The sequence below is a fragment of the Arvicanthis niloticus genome, chromosome 16, assembly GCF_011762505.2.
Source record: "Arvicanthis niloticus isolate mArvNil1 chromosome 16, mArvNil1.pat.X, whole genome shotgun sequence".
NCBI classification, from domain to species: Eukaryota; Metazoa; Chordata; class Mammalia; order Rodentia; family Muridae; genus Arvicanthis; species Arvicanthis niloticus.
Window position 1 is genome coordinate 25,897,217 of NC_047673.1, and position 23,067 is coordinate 25,920,283.

At 45.2% G+C, this 23,067-nt stretch overlaps 1 long non-coding RNA gene across 9 annotated transcripts; it reads right to left on the bottom strand.

The window, feature by feature from the left end:
- Window positions 1-3,729: 3,729 nt before the first annotated feature.
- LOC117721750 (uncharacterized) lies at window positions 3,730-19,045 on the bottom strand. Of its 9 annotated transcripts, XR_013104375.1 has the most exons (11): window positions 18,892-19,045; window positions 18,151-18,322; window positions 17,718-17,769; window positions 17,283-17,491; window positions 17,043-17,196; window positions 15,231-15,306; window positions 14,643-14,740; window positions 14,395-14,469; window positions 12,410-12,509; window positions 11,055-11,122; window positions 3,730-4,179 (listed from the first exon to the last, which is right to left on the bottom strand). It is a non-coding gene; the product is annotated as an uncharacterized LOC117721750 (long non-coding RNA). The 9 variants fall into 9 exon arrangements; XR_013104374.1 differs by lacking the exon at window positions 12,410-12,509 and having other exon boundaries at window positions 3,733-4,179; window positions 18,892-19,044; XR_013104373.1 differs by lacking the exon at window positions 14,643-14,740 and having other exon boundaries at window positions 3,736-4,179; window positions 18,892-19,044.
- Window positions 19,046-23,067: the final 4,022 nt, after the last annotated feature.

The window sequence follows — 23,067 nt, forward strand, 5'->3', positions numbered from 1 at the left end:
ACAGTGACATGGTAAACTACATTTTTGAGAAGAATGAGTATGCAGAGTGACTTTCATGTGGCTCTAAATCATTTAGGGTGGGTTCCTCTGAAATGTTCCACTGTTCTTGGTTACCCCCCCCCCTTGAGGTTTTCCCAGTGTTACAGCTTGCTGATGTTCAAAAACAACCAATCATGTGTAACCGCACAAAAATGCAACCAATCATGTGTAACCGTGCGAAAATTCCTTCCTTTCCCCACCCCATGCAAAAAAAACAAAAAAAAAAAAAAACAAAAAAACAAAACCAGCTTGCTGGCCTTTTGTCAAAATTCTGTTCCTGCGTGGACGAGCAGTTTTGACCTTGGCTAGTCAGCTTTCTCCCTAATAAACCTCTGCTAATTGTATCCAGGTATGGTTTCTTGTGATTTTGGGGTGGTTGTGATTTCCCGAGAACTGAGGAAGGGTCTCCCGAGTTTGGGGGGGGGGGAATCTTCACTAGGAAATTACTTTCTTTTGTTTGAGCACTCAATGTAGGTCTTTTGTTACAGTTGCTGTAGCAAACTGATACACTCTGTTTTACATTAGAAGCATTTAAAGCCTGGCCCATGGTAGGTGTTTCACAAGATCTTTACATCTGAGCAGAGGACAAGGAACCAGAAACCTTGCCAGACTGAGGCTGACTTCCTAGGCAGCCTCTTCTACCTCTGGACGGTTCTGAAAGTAGTCTACATTATGCACTGTTTAGCCAAATGGTCCTTTATCTTGGACAAGGCTACAAAGATGACACGTATGTCCACTTTCCTGCAAGCCACCACCTTCCTGTTTGAACGCATTGTTAAACAGCTTATTTCAACGTCTTTTGTACCGTGATATCATCTTGAAATCCCAACTGAGCCCTTGTTTAAAATACTCAGTAATAGACTGGGTGTGGTGGCGCACGCCTTTAATCCCAGCACTTGGGAGGCAGAGGCAGGCGGTTCTATTGAGTTCCAGGACAGCCAGGGATACACAGAGAAACCTTGTCTCGACATAAAACAACAAAACAAAATACCCAGTGACACTGAGGGGACACCTGGATGTGATCCTGAGTAGCTACCTGGGTGAGCGGGTGAGTCCCTCTCAGAGTGGAATGACCTGCTCACAGAACAGGTTTATGGTTTCACATGAACTTGGAAGTTTATCTTGCTAATTCCAGGGGAGCTCTCTCTCCATGCCTAACCAGAAAACTGCCACGGGGCCCTTTAAAAGGGTGAAAATACTCGGGAAATTGCAGGCTGAGGTGAGAATTACCAGCAGCGCTGGTGCTGGAGGAAGAACTGACGCCCAGGGAAAGATTCCCCTCAGAATTCTGACAACTCACTCACAGCTAAATCTACAGCTGGATGTTTCCCGGCTTCTCTCTCTTCTTTCTTATAAATTGAAACGCAGCTGTAGGCAAGGTAAAGAGAAGCTGAGAATTTTTTTTCCTCTTCGCAGTTCTGGTCCAGACTGTAAACAAGTGGGTTTCCATTTTCTGATTCCTTTCCCATCGTCCATCATCCAGTAAGGCCTGAGAGCGGAGTACCTGAGAGCCCCACCCCTCGTGACTGCACTGAGCTGCTCTTGACCTTGACTGTAGTCCTCTATTAACCCACAGCATCCTGCTGTCATCTGGGTGTGTCTTCCTGTACTATGAACTTAATCCCCACAGTCCTGAATGAATGGTGCTTGGAGAAGACCCTGGAAGGTGACTGGCTCAGAACCCCACATGAATGAACTGCATTACAGATTTTAGAAAAGAGTGGCTCTCTCTGGCACACTTCTGTCTCATCACATGATGCTCAGCGTTGTGTTAGCATATGGAAAGAATGCCCTTCCCCACAATCAGCCTATATTCTTTATAGACTATCCACCCCCAGTATTTTCTTATAGCAACAGATGAATTCTAAGATGAATTTCGGTCTGGTCTTTTGAACCTCTGTTCATGAAGGGAAAACAAAATGTTCATCTACTTTTTTCACGGCACTATGACTTCTTACCCATATCCGTCGAAGTATTTATTGATCTCTAGATACTGTTATGTTTTATAAGAATATAAGGAGAGAAGGAATATGTTTGGTGGGTGTGCAGTCAGGTATGGGGGAAGGAGGTGCCTCTGCGGGCCCATGCTGAGGCATCCCTTCCCTCTGAGGGCCCAGCCACCTGACGATATTGTATAGAATAGAGTTTATTCAGGGCATGGGGAGGGGAGTTGAGAGGGTAGTAAAGACAGAGATGGGGAAGAAAGAGAGAGAGAGAGAGAGAGAGAGAGAGAGAGAGAGAGAGAGAGAGAGAGAGAGAGAGAGAGGGAAGGGGAAGGGGGGAGGGGGAAGGGGAGGGGGAGGGGGAGGGGAGGGGGAGGGGGAGTAGAGGCTGCCCATGAGCCGTGGAGAGGGAGTATGTGGGGAGAGAGGGAGAGCAGGAGCAAGGGGACAGAGTAGGAGCACGAGAGAGCGGAGGGGGCAAGCAGCCCCTTTTATAGTGAGTCAGGCCCACCTGGCTGTTGCCAGGTAACTGGGCGGAGCTTAGACTAAATGCCAACAGATACACCCGGCAGTGGTGGCACACGCCTTTAATCCCGGCACTTGGGAGGCAGAGGCAGGTGGATTTCTGAGTTCGAGGCCAGCCTGGTCTACAGAGTGAGTTCCAGGACAGCCAGGGCTACACAGAGAAACCCTGTCTTGAAAAACAAACAAAACAAAACAAAAAATGCCAACAGATACTATACAATATTCTCAACAAGCAAAGACAAATTCTTCTGTTATTCAGCACGGATCTGTCTAGTGGCATATGAGCAAGTGAGTATCACAGCGCTGAACTAAATCTTAGCATAAAGTATAAGACTATGAAATACACAAATTACATTATATATATATATATATTACATTGTATATATCTAACTATACTAATGTAGATATATATGTATATATCTCCGTTGTATGCATTTAGCTATTGGTTTTTAGTATATCAGATTAGATAAAATATATTCAAGTTAATTTCACTCGGTTTGGAGTTTTTTTCTTTACATACCTATCACCACCCATGTGATGCAATAATTTCCAGAACTTTTCATCAGAGAATTTAAAGTGTATGACCTTTGGCCAGAATCTTCCCATTCTCCCACCCCAAGTCCTTTAACCATTTTTAAATTCTGATTCTGAGTTTGACTCATTAGGGTACATGAAGAAGTAAAATCATTTAGCATTTGTTTGGTGTGCTTACACAGTGTTTTTCTGGGTTTGCTTGATTCCTTTTTATTCCTTAAATGTAACTCTAAAGCCTCTAAAGCACGCGCGCACACACCTCAAATTCTGATTCTAATCGACAATATTGGTAAACAAGGACCACTGAGACACAAAGTTTATCTTCAAGTGACTTGCTCTACATTCCATGGAGAGTCTGACCTCAAGTCAGTTTGGCAGCCTGGGCAAGATTCACCCAGGGAAGACAAATCTTGCTAAAAATAGAAATGGATATGACTCTGAAGCCATCTGTCCCCAGCTTAGATTTTCATTTATCCCTTTGTACGTGAGAAGGAACTGTGCAGAGGTGCAATCAGAAAGGATGGCAAACAGAAAGCCACATCTTAGTTGAGTCCTGAGGTGTACCCAGCCATGGCCTGAGAATATCATCCCCTGAGGACTTGAGCAGTGACGAGGGTAGTCTTTACTCCAACTGTCGTACAGGAACAAAGATATCTAGAGAAATCCATAATAATACAAACAAATAGTGAAATGCACGGGGCAGGCATCTTTATTCTTATTTCTTTATCAACAACAGTTGGAGTGATTGAAATTAATGAAAGAAATCCCGAGATTTAGCATACTAAGAGAACTCGCGTCTTTCTCTTTTGCCAGAACCCACGAGGGGATATGTATGTCCAAGAACGTGAATAGAGGAGAGAAAGATAGCGCAGCTTAGCTGGGTTCATATCAAGCTTGAGGAGGAGAAGCCCCTGTGGTAATGTAACAGCAGCATCCAGTATGGCGAATGCCAGTAAGCACTGGCACCATGCTTCCTACAGAGGGGTCTGTTCTCACATAGATCTCGTTGGTACGCTCCCGCTCAACACTGAGCATGCGCCATGCAGGAAAGCCCATTCTTCATTCAAGTGTAGGACGCTCTCCTCCACTGGAGGCCACTGACTTCCTGCAGCGTCTTCAGCGAGGTTGGCAGAAACACCTACACAGGAAGAAACAAAACCAGCTCTGCAAGCGGCAGGTTCAAGGGAAACTCAGGTTCTTTCTGGAGCTTGTTCACTCTGGCTTGTGGCTATAACGAAGTAACTGGTTAGTTTCGGTAGACAATCAGGAGTATAGAACGCTTCTAGACTCATTCCAAGAAGATGTCAAAATAGGAAAAAGAAAGAAAGAAAGAAAGAAAGAAAGAAAGAAAGAAAGAAAGAAAGAAAGAAAGAAAGAAAGAAAGAAAGAAAGAAAGAAAGAAAGAAGAAGGCAGATGACAAAAGATAATAAAAAATAGATTTCTGAACAATAAAATTCAGAAAAAATTTTTAAAATTAAAAAATTTTTTTAAAAAAACACACACACAGTAGCTTTTAGCTGTTGTTAGACCTCTGGAAGTTTCAGGGTGGTGTTTACAAAACTAAAATAGGAGTTATGACAGCTCATATGTTTAAAGATGAATATTCATAAGTAAGCATGGGTGTTTATGAGAGATTGCATTTTCTGCTTTCTCCTGAAAAAGCCATAGAGCTATGTGATACTTAGAGAAACTCACTAATTTTTTTTTTCTTAAACACTTAATCTCTTGGGAGCAAGCTTCATTTATCTTTTATCCCCCTCACAATGGCCCATGAAAGAGGCTTTGTCATAGGAAGAGTGCTTGTGGTGGTCATGGAACATATGTCTCAGTAATCCAAGGACAGAAGTCAGTTGTCCTGTCTCAGAAAGGAGCCCTGACAACCTCCCTGCACCCTAGGCACACCATTTGTTCGCCGGCCATGTGGGCTAGCATCCTGGCCAGGCGCCTAAGCTCAGAACAGCCACGGCAGACTCCCTGGCGGGCTTCCTGAGTCAGCAATCTCTTCTCCACAGAGCAGATGGGCCAGCCCTCAGGGAAAGGAAGCTCTTCTGAGAGTCTCCTGTCTTCATTCTTCCCAAATGGGCTTTGCTATAAAAAGCAAATTAAACAGCCATTGTTCCTTTTCTCCATGAAGCTGACATCCTAACATCCTGCCTTGTACCAAGGGCTCCCGGATGTTTGCTGCTGGCCTTGGTGACGCCTGCCACTGCAGCAGCCTTAACAAAAAAAAAATCCTGTCTTCCACTTGGGAATGGTATTTGTCTGAAACCCCACTCCTTTCTTTTCTGCAGTAACTACACAGCAGAGGAGAGCTTTCTCATTGGTCTTGGTGTCTTCTTCCTGCCTCCCATGGGCCTTGTACATGGGCTTTGGCCTTATAATTCTAGGAGAGCTCAAAGGCCAGACCCTGGAACTCTCCCATTCTAGAATACTCTGCAGTAAGTGGCATACTGCCTGTGTCACAGAGTATTCAGAATTGCAAACTAGCCACCCTTCCTTGAACCTATAGCAGAAAACAACGGTAGCAACAAAAACAAAACCGCTTTTTGTTTTTTGAGGTGAGGTCTTGCTACACATTCCTGGCTCTTCTGGAACTGTGTGGTCTCAAACTCACACAGATCCACTTTCCTCTGCCCAGATTAAAGGTGTGCCTTGCTAAAACAACACAGCTGAGAGAAAAATAAAGATGCTCTGAGTCTTTGGGTTGTTTGGTTGCTTTTTAGGTTTTTGCTTTTTGGTTTTGTTTGTTTGGTTGGTTGGTTGGTTGGTTGGTTGTTTTTTTTTGTTTTTTGTTTTTTGTTTTTTGTTGTTGTTGTTGTTGTTTGTTTTTTTGGTTTCTGAACAAAGGGTTTCTATTTCTCTGTATACCTCTGGCTGTAATGGAATTACAGAGTGAGCTGGCCTCAGAGAAATTTACCTGCCTCTGTCTCCCGAGTGGTTGAGGCTTAGGGGAGAAAAGTCAGAAGTAAATCACAGACAACTGTATACCTTGAGAGAAAGGCAAAGGGAAGACCAGGGAAGAAGGAGAGACATGATGGGGAAGGAGAGAGAGGAAAGGGAGAGAGTGGTTCACACTGGCTAATACAATTGGGAGTGTGTCTCTTACTGTACTCTCCAGGATGAGAGATGGCTCAGTGGTTCAGATGCTCTGGCAGAGGACCTGAGTCCAACTCCCAGCACCTGTATCAGGTGCCTCCCAACAACTTGTAACTCCAGTTCCAGAAAGATCTGGATCCTGGCCTCTCGGCACTAGCACTCTCTTGTCCATACCCACACACATACAAATAATTAAAAATAAAATAAATTGTTTTTTATTTTAAAATGGGATCCTATAAAGCTATTCAACTTAGAAGAGCACCTATGTCACTTCTTTAGGTAATATCCAGATATATATAATTCAGCACTGGCCAAGTCACAGGACAAGACAGCCCCACTTAGTAGGGACGCATGGATGTATAATCCCATAATTGCCATTAACCATGTGATAACTAACCAGAGACAATCGGAACATGCAACGCATTACACATCCATCACCCTAAGACTAAGGCCTGTCACTTTAACAAACCTCTGATGGCTTCCGGTATAAGATGACAAAGAAGGACAGCTCGTAAAGGCATGTCTCCGGAAGGACGATGCCTTGCCCATAGTTCAAAGTAAATGTTAGGAAAGATATTTTAAATACTGTTTACTGAAAGCCACTTGTTTTACTTGTCCCACCAAAGTATGGCAAAAGGTGCACCAAACCTGCTGAACTGAGTGGGGTGGAGAGGGTGTCCTGGATTTTTACCAACCTCGATTCTCAAATTAAGATTTTCAGAATGAAATTTTGGCACACAGTTTCCTGAACTTCTCTGAACTTCGTTAAGTGGATTTATTCTAAGAGTTTCTGGTAAATAAAGTATCAAAACAGGAAGCACGCCTATGACTGTAGAGCGGAACACTGGAGGGGGGAAAGGGTTCCTTTAGGAAGCAGCTCAGGAGGCTCCGTCCACAGCTCAGAAGCAGCAGAGAGGGGCCCCAGTATAAAGGCACTAGTCAAGACCTCCCCGTGGCTGCTGGCCTCTGCCCAGACTCTGTAGTGTTGGCTCATCTTACATGGTGGGAGACACAAATGTTATTAGACTCCCGCGGCTGCTGCAACAAATTACCAGGACTTGCTGGTGTGAACATTACAACTCCTGAGCTGAGGGTATAATTCCAAAGTACTTGCCTTGCATGCATGAAGTCCTGAATTCAATCTCTTAGCACAATAAATAAATAAGTTCAATCGATTATCGTGAAATCAGTTTCGCTGCTGTTTCCACCTTTTAGTAGCCGCCTTCCCAGGTTGCCTCAAAGCGCCCTCTTCCATTTGTAAAGGTAACCATATCAGATTGGGTCCTTCTCACACTGAGTAACTCTGACTCACCTGTGGCCTCCTTCTTCCACATTTTCTTGCATATGTGTAGTAGCAGAGATTGAACCCAGGGCCTAAGCATGCCCAGACAGTCCCTGAATTTGCAATCCTATTGCGTCAGCCTGCAGAATAGTTGAGATTACAGGCCTGCACCACCAGGTCCTTCTCTCTCACACTTTTAAGGATCACTGTCTTGATGCAGAGCCCACCTGGTGTTGAGGTCAGATGGCTTGCAACGTTAATTCCACATGCAACTTTTGCCTTGTAATAGAGTAACTTGAAGTTTTTGACAATTAGGGCATGAAGATCTTTGGGGGAGCCTCTCGTCAACCAAGCACACACGCAAACTAAAATAAAAAGATAAGATAGCGAACTGTGCTCTCAAACACCTACGGAAATATCCAGAGAACACCAAGCTCTAGGTTCAAAGTGAAGAAACCAAAGTCAGAATGTTCACAAAGTGTCAAGGGAGGATGTCTTGAAATCAAAGAAGGAAGGAACACCCCCAAATTCAACGTCCTCATTTTTTGAGACAGGGCCTTGGTAAGTAACCCAGGTTGGCTTTGAACTCAACAAACCCTGCCTCCGCTACCTGAGTGCCGGAATTGCGAGCATATGCCCAGCTCACCTCCACTGATCTCTAAAAACTGGAAAGAACCTTAGGAGATCACGAGCTACTTAGCCCAGTGTGCCCCGCCCCCCATTTCTGGGCTAATCTGCTATAACAGAAAACCAGTTGGGCAACCCAGCACTAGAAGGCAGCAATAGAATCATGAGTTTGAGGCCAGCCTTGGCTACATACACAGAAAGATGCTCTGCCAAAAGAACAAAAGAAAGCTAAAAACAACAGAGAATAAGGGGAGGGCACACCAAGCAAGTCACCATCTGCCTCGCCATTTCATTTTAAGCCAGTTGGCTTTCAAAGCATCCCTGGCTTTCACACTACTGATTCTCACTCCTAGGCTCTCCATCTCCGAGTCACTGTTAGAAAGAGTTCTTTACAGCCATGCCAGCTCAGGAGGCGAAGTTCTCATGTGTACCAGTAAACACACCATTTCTCCCCGACAGAGGGAAAGGAAAAGTATGTGGTATGTGTGTTACAAGCATATATATGTTGTGATATATATATATATATATATATATATATATATATATATATATATATATGTGTGTGTGTGTGTGTGTGTGTGTGTATATATATATATATATATACACATACATATATCTGCATCTCCATTAGTCTGTGTATTAAATGGACTTGAAATCCAGCATATGCCTTGTGCCTGCTAGGGTTATAATACGCAAGATGTATCCATAAAAGAATTTGAGGGACAGCAATGTATCTTTGCACAGTGATTGACATCCACAGAGTATTAGGTACCCACTCCTTTTTTCCTCCTGGCCACCTTTCAAGAGAGATTGTGCTGGGCAGTGGTGGTGCACGCCTTTAATCCCAGCAATCAGTGAAAGGCAGAGGCAGGTGGATCTCTGAGTTTGAAGCCAGCCTGGTCTACAGAGGGAGTTCCAGGACAGCCAGGGCTACACAGAGAAACCCTGTCTCAAGAAAACAAAACCAATAACAAACAAAAGACAGAGGGAGGGAGAGAGAGAGAGAGAGAGAGAGAGAGAGAGAGAGAGATTGCATGCTGTTCTAGTTCAGTTTCCTATTGCTGTGATAAAGACTATAACTATAAACAACTTGAGGAGGTAAGCGTTTATGTAGGAGGAGCTAAGATGGGAGGAGTAAAGAGAGGAAGAGGAGGAGGAAGGAGAGAAGGAGGAGAGGAAGAGGAGGAGTAAAGGGTAAGAGAACAAGAGGGGGACATGGAGGCTGAAGTTCACTTGTCTGTAGCAGTCAAAGGTAGTTGGTATATCTAGGTTGGGTATTGGGTTATACTTCTGATTGTATGGGCATCTTGTTATTGATCATTACCAAATATATAAAGCCTTTGGATAATCTAAGCATTAGCGTCTCATCTTCCTACTGGGCCAGCATGGATGGTGGGATGGTCTGGGCAATGCCCAGCCTTGTATAGACAGTATGGAAGACTGGCAGAGCCATCTCCCACGCTGGCGTCTCATGGGTGGCAGGGCTGGTGTTTCTGGCTGGCTGTTTCTAGCTGCGGCTCGAACATGGTGTCTGATCTAGGCAGAGACGCTGCAGCCTAGACAGTCAGATTAACCAGTGGCCACCTTTTAAATAATTACTACAACATGTTTATCCAGAACACCTACCTGGGGATGGTACCCAGGGCTGGCCCTCCTACATCAACCATCAATCAAGATGGTTCCCCCACAGCCCAATCTGATAGATAACAAGTCTTTCATCTGAGGTTCCCTCTTCCCAGATGACTCTAGGTTTTGTCAAGTTGACAGGACAAAGCAGCACGTAGGCATGACCCTCAGTTAGGTAGCCAGGGTACGGGGAGTTCCCACAGAGCTGGTGGAACATGTATGTCCCATTTCTTCTGTTTATTTGGCCATCACCCACTATTGATGCTTTGCCTTTAGACATTCACTCTGGGGTGTCATAGCCATGTCTGTAGACAGAGCACAAGTGCTATGGTGAGTGCTTCCTCACCCCAACCCACTTCCTTCCTTCTGTTTTATGGCATTCTAGCTAAACAGCTTCAGGTTTTCCTTTTCCTAATGTCTTTCCCTTCGCTAATATGACTTACACTCCTGTTCTCAGTTGCTGCAGCCCAAACCACTGGTCACACAGGCATCAGAAAAAGCCCCCAATTATCCATGCCCTTTTTTTTCTTGTTGTTTGTTTCAAGTACGTTTTTAATTTTTTATCCAAAGTGTTCTCATGGGAAGGTTCTTTTACCCCAGACACCCACCCACTCCCCTCCTACCCTTCCCCATCTGGTCAACTCCACTCATCATTGAAGACTGCCATCTGTCAAAACGGCTGTGTTATAAGTAATGCGCAAATCACTGTGGGGCAATGAGACAGTTGATTAATACCAGGTAGCAGCTTTTTGTGAATAAAATGGAAAGAAATGGCCTAACGTTGTACTTCACGAATGTAAATTCAACGGAAATGGGAATATGCTTATTATCAGTGGAGCCAATTTGATGCTACTGCCTGTCGAAGAAAAAGAACAGGTCTCCTTGAGCCGCTCAACCCTCCAGGTTCCCTTAGCTGCCCAGGTGTGCAACACCTCAGGTGTGAGGGCTTGAAAGGGGGAGTGTTGCCTTTACAGTTGTTCTGGAGAAAGCCCTGGGTTCAGAAGAGCAATTAGAATAAACTGTGGAGCAGGGCCAAGGCCAGATGAAGAGAAAGATGCTGGCTCCCCTGCAGAAGCACACGGGTAAGAGAGGAAAGCATCGTTAGGAGCAGGGGACAGAAGACGGGAAGGGTGAGCTAATGATGCCTTTGCATGCATAGCAAAGGATAGTTCTCCCCCCCCCCCCCCCCCCCCCGCAGAAGCTCGCTTTGGTTAAACTGAAGGTATTTTATACTTTTTGCTTGAAACGATTCCAGCACTTGGTACTGTATGGAAGGGTAGAACTATCTTGGTCCCAATTTTAAAGGCCTGGGGAAGATAGCAAATGGGAAACATTGGGCAAAAAAGAAAGATGGGGGTTAGGGAGAGAGAGTAAATAATACCTCAAAACAGAACTGGTAGGGGCATAAGACCTTTATTTGCTCTGAAGCTTGCATCGTAGCTCTTCCCCCTGCCAAGAAGGAAAGAACATCATTCATTATCAACTTAGCAACAGTGATGCTGCAGGCATGATTTAAAGCTCCAAAAAGGACACTCGTGAAAGAAGTATACACCATTTCACAGTTGTGGAGATGAAGGCATTACAGCCAAGAAACCACGGTAGTAGAGCCAGGACTCAAAACTCATCCCTATTTCAAAGCCTGTGTTCTGTCACTCTTAGAAAAGGGACGAGTGAGAGAAGCCAGTACTCTGAGCTAACACACTTCTGTAGACATACATTGGGTCTCACTGCTAAAAATCATTGGGGACAGGAGTTTCAGTTTTAAAGCTTTACTTGTGTTATCTTTTTATTTAACTTATTTATTATTATGTGTTCATTTGGGTTTTGTTTTGATGTGTGAAAACATGACTCATGGTCCTCCAGTAGCCACATTGTTTCCCAGTGCTAAGATTTACCCCTTTGGGTAAATCAAGCGTGCACTCCACCAAACCACTCTGTGGTCCTTAAACATTGGCATCATTGAAGACATTTTTCCATGATACATCCATAGTAAACTCAGATCTTTCAACCTTCTAAATCCTCAAAGTCCTCAGAGGCCAGCCCAAACGGAGGGATTCTTCACCAGCTGATGCACTGAAGGTTTCTCATGGGACTTGTAACCAATAACCACTGTTAGCAGTCCTGGCTGCACAACCGGAAAGGGTGGCCCTTCTATACGCTGCCCAGACTGGCTTAAGAGCCCCTGGGCTGCAAAGATCCTCCTTGCTCAGCCGAATATCCACATCCACAGGCAGCCTATGCCAGTGCACTGACCTCCTGGGATGATACGGTTCTTCAACTAAATGCCCTACTCCTTCCTGGGTCTTCTATTCCCTAGGTCTCAGAAACCTGTACTTTTAAAAACTTGCTCAGCTGATTCTTGATCTGCTGCCAGAGCTGGTACCCACACAGACACAAGATAAAAACAGACTTCAGATTTCCTTTCTGCTCTGTCACTCGCAAACGCAATCTCAATGCAATCAAACAGAGCCACAAATCCCCCCATCCAGAAACACTTCCAAAGCAACACAAAGCAATCACGGAATAGTTTGCTAAAATGAAGGCCAACACTAAGCATAAACTAGGGCAGGAAAACCGCCAGATGTGAATATATTAAGCTTTATTTTAGGGGATCGCAATTGGAAATTGTTTTAGCCACTAGAGTGTGGGCGCTGTGAGGTGGCAGATGGCAAACAGCGAGCGCTACTGAAGAGGAAAGCGGCTGGGTCTGGCAATCCCACCTTAATCCAATCCTACCTCTCTCTGGCTACCACTGTAGGGAGCAGTGTATTGTTTCCTTGGTTCCACTACACTCTGGTTACACCGGATCCACTCTCATTTTAATCTGGGCTTGATCCTTTAAAACAAATCAGGTCTCCAATGTTAACCATTTTTTATTTTGTAATACTGGGGATGGGTCCTAGCACCCAACAAGCTAAGGACGTGTTTGACCTCAAAGTCCCATGCCTGACCCAAGCCTACTTGCACAGACTCTTTGAGGAGTGTGGTAACCTTGTCCACAGCTAGAAAGTGTTAGAAAGAACTGACCTATGCGTGACTCATGTGGTCTTACTTTATGGGAACTCCAGACAGTGTCTCAATACAAGCAGAGTACCACAGCATCTTTCCTGCTACTAAGTCCAAACTCTGGACTCCTCAGAGTCAATTCTAAAGGACTTTTGATGTCCTTTTGCTGTGAGACACCTGGGTGACTCACACCTTGAATCCCAGTCCCTAAATGCACAGGCCAGGAGGACTTTGAGGCCAACCTAGGCTACACAGGACCTTGTTTGAAAGGTCAAAGCAAAAGTTTGAGATATACAATTTGGGGCACAAGAAAGCATCCAATCCAACGATCAAGATTGGACTATAAGCCCGGAGGGTCATGCAGTAAGATTCTCAAGCCCACCGCACGGTGCATTCTTAAACAGCACTGTCTTTACACACTGCTCTCAATATAGAGATGCCCAGGCTGCCTGTCTAAGGGAATATTAAAGGAACCTCCTCAGAGAAGGTCGGTGAGCTCAGATGCAGAGGCAGGTGAGAATCAGCCTGACGCTTCGAGAGAGGTTGCATGCATGTGAGCTGGGAGAGGCAGGATACAGGGGTGCTGGGGAAAAGTCTGGATATCAGAAGGAGCCTAGTCCACTGTGGGCTTTGTGAGCTGAGTGGAAAGTTCCAGGGTTTGTCTGTGAAGTCAGTATGCTGGTCTGAGCTGATAAGAATAGGTTTGTGAGACACAGTGACTGGCATGTTCCATAAGGAGAGGTGGTACAGCGAAAGGGCTCCAGACAGCAGTGGTGTGAATAGATTTACATCTTCAAAGATCATTCTGGTCAGGAGATGGACCAGAAGAGAGTCTGCTCAGCAAAACAGGTTTATTAGGAAACTGTGGTCTACTAACCCCCATGGCTACCAGCATGAGATTAATGTTGAAGTGCTGGTAAGGGCATACACACACACACACACACACACACACACACACACACACACACACACCATGGAAGTCACAGGTGAGGCACATAGGCAGGGCAGAACTGATTACACAGCAGGGGTGCTGGGAGAAATGGTAAGCACAAGGAGGTTGCAGGTGACTTCCAGGAGGGACACTGACACGGAGATTCCCTTAGCCTTATTGCCTTGGGTGCTGACGACCATCCAAGGGAAGGTATCAAATCAGCCAGTGGTTAGCAATCCGATCCTGTCACCTTTGTATGTTTCTCCCCAAGTGGTATAACTGCCCCTGGAAAATCCCCTAGGTAAGTGCAGTGAGGCCAAGGCCCAGTGCATGCTGGTAATATCCACAATTCCTGTTCCCCCATTAGTTTCCCCCTAATGCACCAGTCAGAAGCCAGTGTCTGCAGTGTGAATGTTCTCAACGTGGCCGGGTCCAATGCACCCACCTGAGGTCACTGGGTATGGATCTGGGAAGCCATGTACAGAGTCAGTATTTACAAGCTGATGAAACCTGGTCCATACACTGTTGCACACACCCATTGAAACTAAATAAATGAGTAACTGTAGCGCAAAATTCAAACCATCCATCTAAAATTGGATTGACCTCTAGCCAGCCCTGAAAAGTGAAGTGAAAAATGTGTGTATACGTGTGTGTACATATTATGTATGTGTGTATCTTTGTACACACACACACACACACACACACATATGCAGCTAAAGAAAGAATTTGAGACAAGGTAAGGGGGAAAACTAATTCTAATTCAGTGAAATATCTCAGTACATACCCAGACATCCTTGGGACTCGGGACACTGGAGCTGGGACCTTGAAATGTGAGGACCAGATAAAGCCATCTGAATGCCTGGACCAGGGAAAATAAGAGAAAAGCTACATCTGAGATAAAAAATAAAATAAAATAAAATAAAATAAAATGGTTGTCTGCTTTTCCCTCCTATGTCTGAGGTTGTGTTTGCTACTCGCTAAGTGCAGGGTTTGTTCCCCAACACTACGCAAAGTGGGCATGATTATACACACCTATAACCACATCACTCAGGAGACAGGGACAAAGGTTCAGAAGTTTAAACCAACCTCAGCTACGGAAAGTTTCAAGCCAGCCTGAGCTATAGGAGACCCTGTTTCAGAAGGGGAAAAAAAATCAAAGACTGTAGGAACTCTGAGTTCAAACCCTGGCACTGCAAAAACCCAAAGGACATCACTGAAGAGCCTGTCCAATTCCTGGAGTAGAGACCATAGAATATTTCTCTGTATGCTGAAGCCAAATGTTTTCCATTGGCTTCCTATGAAGCAAAACCTTACACTGAGAAATGAGCGACGAGCTGATCTTACATATTCACCTTATTTAAAATTCTGCCATTTGAGCTAAATTGAAAACTATCCGAGGGATACAACACTGAGACGGCTTAGCAGGTAAAGGCATGTGTCACCTTCTTTGATGATTGGCGGTTGAACCCCAGGACCCACATTAGAAGAACTGACTGAAGCTGTTTCCCCCCCCCCCCCATCTCCATATGCCTACCCTGGCAAATGCATGCCCACACATATGCACACATACAAAACAAACACATTACAACATAATTTAAATTTTAGAAGAATATCTGAGACCAGTGAGTCTTCAGCCATCGTTTTGCCAGGACAGCCAGGTAGTGTTCCTCAAAGATGAGTAGCAGGTGTCTGTCACCTAAGAAGAGTGACAAACGCATTAGTCATCCTGATGGATTTGACTGCTTCCAAAGCAGCTGTGGGTGTTCAGGTCACGTCCTCAGACGCAACAATAAAATCAGTCCCCGCTGGGAGCCTATCCCTGAGCGCTATTTGCAATTGTATCTCCATAGTAACCCTTTATCCAGACCTGCATTGGCTTCCCAGAGACGCTTTCTAAACAGTCATACAATTTAAGCTTTAATAAAGACTAACGCAGAATTAGAAGTACTTTCAATTCACAAAAGCACCCAGGGACTTAACAGGAGAAAAAGAAACAAAACCGGTTGAAGTCTAGGGCAGGGTTGGTCTTTCCCGGGAGGCAATAAAACGTGTGGCCCGGAGAGAATGCCTCAGCTAAAGTTAAACGCTAGGCTGCCGGGGGGAGGGGAAGGGGAATGGGCTGGGGGGGGGGGGGGGGATGTGCCGCTGGCGAGTGCGAAGCCATGTGATAGGGGCCTGGTTCGATCCCCATCACCGCAAGCAGAAAGTTCAGTTGAGGGAAGAAAACCACTTTTCGAGCCTATGCCCCATCTCCCTGTGAGAAAGCCCTGAGGGCCTGATACTTTCCTCTGATCTCCATCTGAGGCCCGAGTCCATCCTCAGTCATTGTGCCCTGCCCCCTCTCCAGTCCCTCCCCTTCGCCCCCTCCCCTGCTGCCCAACTCTTTTCATCCAAGTTTCTTTCCACTTTGAAGATTACCCTAAAAATCACACGGATAAAAATTAGATGGACCTTCCGGCTGTGAGCTAGTACAGTTCCAGTATTCGAAATTGCTAGGCGGCTCTGCATTTTCGTAACTGCCAGTATCTGGAGAGAGGGCAGCTACTTTGCAGCCATTACAGCCTTCACTTACCCACAGACCCACCTCACACCGTAACAGTATGTTTAATGCAGGCCCAGGTGACGCCAGAATTCTACCTCAGATTCGCTAAGGCAGAATACACAGTCCCACGCAAATAGGCCGTGAGGACCTCACAGGCGTGCGAGACTTCCAGCACACTGGGGCTCCAGTGTGACCATGCCCTTCCGTCCCAGCCACGAGTTTCCCTTTTTGCTTTCTCCTGACTGTTCTAGTCTAGAGACATTCAGAAGCATCAGTGAAGGTCCCTCGAGCCTTATGAGATGTAGTGTCCCCCAACTTCCAACAAAAGCACTTGGTCAGCTGAGACTTCTCTCCTCCCTCTCTACTTCCTCCCCTCCTTTCCTCCCCCTGCCCCTCTGTGTTCTCTCTCTCTCTCTCTCTCTCTCTCTCTCTCTCTCTCTCTCTCTCTCTCTCCCCTCCCTCCCCCCATCTGCTCGGTTTGCCCGCTTTCTGGGAGCCCCTCCCTCCGGACCCCAAGCCCAGAGCCTTTGGAGTATAATTAGTTCTTTAATCTCATATTCCTCTCACAGAGGAATTTCACAAAGGGGACTTGCTCCTCCATTTACAACACAACAGGTGCTCTGGACGCCTCTGGGAGAACCCCAGGGATTTTCCTCTCTAGTTCTTTCTTCCTTCGTCTCTTGCTTTCCCGCTGAGAGGATAAACAGGAAGACAAACAGGCTCCTGCTTCCTGGGGCCAGAAATAAGAATTCTGATTTTTGCCTTTGACCGGTTCTATCACATGTTCATTTGCCCATGGTCTGAGTCCACGGAACCGATGGCTTCTTTTGACGTGGCAAGAACAATGCCCTCTTTATGTAGACCGGTAACGTGTTGACCATCCAACCCACCTGCTGGAAAATTCTCTCACACCTTTGACTTCGTGGTGACTTCTCTTCCGCTTTGGCCTCCCTTTTCTGAGGTAAATGAGCTTTGCCTGGCTGCAAATTCACCTGCTTAGGGGCACTGGCAACTTCCACAGATGTCAATCAATGGGAAAGATGGCTGGAGGGAGCAGAGGAGAGACCATGAGAAAAGTAGCACTGTAGGGTGTTAGGAGAATAACCTCTGGATGAAGGGAAACCACTCACCATCCTTATACAGACTTCCTGTCTCAACTGCATTTCTGTGAAGGTAAATCCTAAAACATGTTTTTTATGCCATGGGCTCTGGGCTGGAGAGATGGCCCAGAGGTTAAAAGCACTGACCGCTCTTCCAGAGGACCTGAGTTGAATTCCCAGCAACCACTTAGAGGCTCACAACTTTCTGTAGTGGGATCCAATGCCCTCTTCTGGTGTGTCTGAAGAGAGCCACAGTGTACTCACATACATAAAATAAATGTCAGAAAGAAAGAAAGAAAGAAAGAAAGAAGAAAGAAAGAAAGAAAGAAAGAAAGAAAGAAAGAAAGAAAGAAAGAAAGAAGGAAAGAAGTTCATGCCAGTCGATTCTTCTGGAAAGGACAGCTTCCCAGCCCCTCCCCTCTTCCAAACAGGACACTTCCACTGGGCATCCTCAGAGAGACTTACCAGCCTGCAGAAAGAGCTCTGGGGACCCAGAATTTTGGAAACCAAATGAAGACTGCCACAGAAGAAATGCAAGACATTTCAGTAATATTCAGGGGTCAAAATCAGAAACATCAGAATGGGTGAAACATCACTTACTCAGAATTCTAAGTGTTTTAAAATTCAGGTTGTTTCAAATTGGAGAATATTTGCATATTCAAAAGGAGCTCTAGTGGGAACTGGACCTGAGTTCAGTCAGGAAACTCACTCGAATTTTATATGCACTGTACATACCTGGTGGTAGTTGTATATGGCGTTTACAGTGCCTCTGTATTTTGACAATGGTTTTGGCTGTTGGGTCTTGGGCCGCCCAGCGTGTGCCCATTTAGTCAGCCTACGTTTAAGTCCATGAGCATTTGAAAAGGAAAGGAAGAGGAGGTGCTGAAAGTCAACTCACCATTTTCTAGAAACTTACTGACTGTCCACTTGAGACTGAGGAACACTTGTGGAGAAGGACTTATTTGACAACTCAACAGGCTCTCAGGCTAAGGAGTTTGCAGAGCTCTGGGGACTGTCTTTCCAGTGTACAATGGCTGTCCATCTTTTCCAAGTCTAGACACTCCCTTTCCCTGTGTTGGGACACGCGTGTATGCGACAGCAGAGAAAAGACAAGAGCAGCAGTGTTCAAATGAGAAGGGGAGTAATAGGTCCGGTGGTCTTTGCTGCGCCCTTTAAACTCTGGCAAAAACAACAGCGGCCTTGTTCTAATCCAGTCTAATCTTTCCGAATTTATGTTCCTTAACTCTTCTCCTTGGCTTCCATTACAGACAAAAGAAACACATGGCCTTGGCCAAACCAGGTTCCACCCTGCCAAATCACAGGCCTGACCTGAAAGCCAGAGAGAACTGGCTTTCCTCAGGCAGCTGCCCTATCACCTACTTTGGTGTGCTGGTCCCAGGCACCAGGTAGGTTAAAGGTTCAGTCTCTAGTGGGAAGGTGGGACTTTCAAAGGATCGCAAGAGATGGTGGCTTTATCTTCTTAGGAGTCGCTCAGCTTCTGGTTATCCACTCTCATGTTCTTCCCCCAGAATTAAACACACAGGCTAGCTGACGTCTGATGAAGCTTTATAAAATGGCTACACGAAGCTGCTTTTTTTAAAATACTTGCATCAGAACAAAGAAGGAAAAGTATACTTACTCCTGAGGAGAGAAACTGAAGCCCACATCAGTCCTTATACATCCAAACACTGACGCACAACAAAACAGGTTAGAATCCCACGAACATTTAAAAGCCTGTGATCCAGAAAGGGCTGCAGGCTGCAGTGGGGGCGGGCCTGTAGATCTATTTTAAGCACCTTTGACCCAGATCAGGCACTATGCAGACATTGTACTTAAATCCAGAGTCCATTTGGGACAGACTCATAGCCAAGTAGGTGTTCTGCTGAGTATCCCAGTCCTTGTCATTGGCCTTCAGTGGCATTAGTGGTCCCACTCAACCACTCTGGTCACTCAAGGACCAGGAACAATTGGTATAAAAGTCAAGAGTTCGAGCAGACAGTGAAATGGAAGGAAATTAATTACCTCTTCTCAACACTCTTAAACAAAGGGGATTTAGTCTGTCTAAGCAAGCATGAATGGCAAGGAAGGTATTTCTAAATCCTTCCTGTTTGTTGCATAAAACTGATGTTGTGCCAGTGCACGCAGGTGCCACACAGGGCAGGTGTGATCCCTCACCTACAGTGTGTGTGCTAAAGACAGATAAAACACCCCTCACATCTGGAAGATGGAGAAGCTCACAAAAAAGACTCTGGGCTGTTTCCAACCTGCTAGCTAGCAAGCAAGTATACCACCTTCTCTTGGCCTGAGTATGTTTTGTTGTTGTTGGAGTGGAGGTTGTTGTTGTTGTTGTTGGGGTGGAGGTTGTTGGGTGCTGGAGAAAACAGAACAGAGGATTTGATCAGTTCTGTCTTCCCTGCAACCATTCAGGAGTTACAGGGACGGTCTCATTTGGAAAGGAGTTGAGGTGGGTGAAATAGTCATATGAAAGAAAAATAATGTCACAACTCCATGTAAAATGCAAAGAGAACAGAAGTGAATATCCCCATGTGCTGCGGGGTGGAGACCAAACCCTTCCAATCAGCAGTGAATCCTGTGCGCTGTGGGTTTTGAATGGAGGGGTGGGTTTCCAATATAAAGAATGGCAGGTGCGGTCTTGACCGCCTTGCTTTGACAACACTGGATTTTCTCAGCCTGACGCCTCAGAACACAAATGTGTCAATAGAAAGAGCTTCCTTCCTTGTGTAAGTGGTACAATAATGATCTGCACAAGGTAGCCTGGGAAAGACGCAAATGACAGGGTCCATCCCAGCTTCTAAACATCTAAGAAGTAAAGAAATGATATTCTTTTAGTAGAGAAATCATTTTTATTTCATAATTATCTGTGGATGTGTGCATATGGGTATGTGTACTTGAAAGCAAACAGCCGAGGTCTCCTGGACCTGGAGTTGCGGCAGTTATGAGCCCCCAAGACCATTCTATCATCTTCAGGCTGAGTTGTCCCTTCAGCCAGTGAGGTAATAAGTTGTTTACCTTGGAAACATGAGTTTCTTGGATGGTAATATACTCCTGTGAACATACTCTAAACAGGACTGCCAGATACAAATGCAGGGTCCTCTGGTCTACTGCTTTCCAGATAAACTTTACAACAAATATTCAACAGATATAGCATAGAATATACTCACACCAAAAAGTATTTATCTGGGCAAATAGTGAGACCCTGTCTCAGAGGGTTAGGAGTAGGAATCCAGGGAAGGATGATCAGGGAGAGGACAAGAGAGGAGAGAGATGGGCAGGGAGGGAGGGAGGGAGAGAGGGAGGAATGGAAAGAAAGAGAAAATGTACCTGGACACCACACATACACACACACACACACACACACACACACACATGTCTCCACGCACTCAGTGTGTATATGCATGCTTGTATGTGTATGCATATGTGTGAGTGAGTGTGTGTGTGTGAGTGTGTGTATGTGTGTTAGTGTGTGCATATATGTGTCAGTGTGTGGATGTGAGTGTGTGGGGGTGTGTGTGTATGGATGTGGGTGTGTGTGAGTGTATGTGTGTAAGTGTATGTGGGTCTGTGTGTATGCGAGTGTGTATGTAACTGTGTGTGTGAGTGTGTGGATGTGTATTTTCTCCCCTCCATCTGGCAATCTTAACATCCACAACCTCTCCTCCAAACTCTGTCTCCTTCTAGAAACACCACCTCCTCTATATCCTTATCTAAATCCTGCTTGCCCTGAAATTCCTGTCTTGGTGTCTCCTTCGTATACTGTCTTTTCACTTTTGTGAATCCCATGGCTTTGTCAACAGAACAACATTCTGAGATGCTGTGGTCTATGGTGTCATTCCAAGATGACTTCCTGTGCTTCCATGACCACTCTCCACAGACTGCAAGCCATCTGGGACAAAAATGTCCCTAACTTTTATTTTTCTCCCCACGATGCATCCTGCCGTGGACTACTAGCAGAAGCTGCCATATGAACGACAGAGAAACTGTTTGGTGGAGGCAACTGAATAGTTGACCAGGAGAAGATCTCTTATACTCTTGGTTGTGAGCCATCTTTCTCACCCAAGGACATATTACTGCCTCCCAAGGTCTGCCAAGGTAAAGGGAGCAGAGGCTGAGGAAGAGGCATCTAGAAAATTCCGGATAAATAAGTGAATGAATAAATAAAAGTTTAAATACTTCCCCAATGAACTAAAGGTGTCATTTATGAGCAAGGTGAGTTCCACTCAAATTCTGAATTAGGGACAAGGTAAGAGTGGGCTACAGGCTGCTTTGTGCATCTGCTTCTGTTGAAATTCTTGTCACCATCTGTAAAGCCTCTGCAATTGTTGGGAGAGCCTTGGAGCATTAGAGCTGGGTGCTGGGGACATCTCCTGAGCCAAACTAAGCTCATGTCAAAGAAGAAGTGGGATTTGTCAGGGAAGGCCACTTGTCCTGGCCTACTGGCTGGTTCCCAGGCAGAAGCTTCCCAGTGTGTCAAACCATCTTCTGTCCAGGGGCTAAGTTTTCAAATCTACTCAATGGGAAAAAAAAAAAAAGTCACCGTTTTCTTTCAGTGTGTAATAAAAAAAACTATGGAAGTACATTGGAAATATAAAAATGATGTAAGCTACCAGCCACCCAGGGACACCAGCTGTGGACATGGCGTGGTTTTGTTCTCAAGGCCTTTCCTGTATGTAGCCTATCAGGAAGGCCATGCTCAGCCCTGGCTCAAGCACATAAAAGATATTCAGTTCCTCCGTGTTAAATAACTATATCCAATATGCACGTGCCTATATACAGACATTACATATGTAAATGCTAATGTCATTTTATTTTAATTTTGAGGGTGGTAAGGAGAATAATTTATTAACATTTAATGAATCTCCCCCTTTGTCTTCAAGTCACTAGGACATGCCCCCTCCACCACTGGGACCCTCTGGAATACCCTTAAATCTTCTCAGCTCATTTTTGAAGAATTTGACCTTCACCAAGACAGGCTGCTTGGAAATCTTCCCTTTTCTAGAACTTTGCAATATCTCCAGGGGACAAAAGGGTTTACAACCTACTTCACAGATAACTCCCTAGTGGGCGTGAGAAAAAAGGCCCACTAATCCATGCAGTCTAGTGTCCACGTAGGATGTGCTTCTGATGCAGGCACTAACCGGCCCCAGTGAAGCAAGACCAATAGTTCCCCTCTAAGAATTCCAGCACAACAGGACAAGTGTCTGTCAGGAGGTTAATGTTATCTTTAATTAGAAGGCACACCATTATAGCTTGCTTAGTGGTATTTTTCTTTTCCACTTAACGTTGTCTCTAAATGTTTTCCCATGCCACCAAATACCATTCTAAAACATTCAATAGCTGTCTATGGTATGGCGAGGCCATAAGTTATTTACACAACTCCAGTGTATGCTGGTTTTAACATGACTATGAGTTAAAAAACAATGCTATGCTAATTGCCTGGACATAAGTCTCAGTGAGAGTCAACCGATGTATAAATTGGGCCTTTCTATTCAGTAGGAGCAAAGTTGGAACTGAAACAACAGAGCCAATCACCTAGGGTCACAGTGGGAGTTGGAGACAGACTCAACTCCTGTACAAACCATAAGCCTCCGTCAAACCCACCCACTGCTGTACAGCAAGCCTTCCCTGGGTGTTCTTTGTCTCAGTGACTTCTTACATGAAAACTAATCTTGCTATCAGAGGCAGATAAGGAATTCTGACACAAAGGGCGCTCCAGGATTGATTTCATAAGCTTCCCTCATTAGCCAAAGAGTCTTTTCCTTCTTTCCCTGGACAAGTTCAATTTACCTATAACACA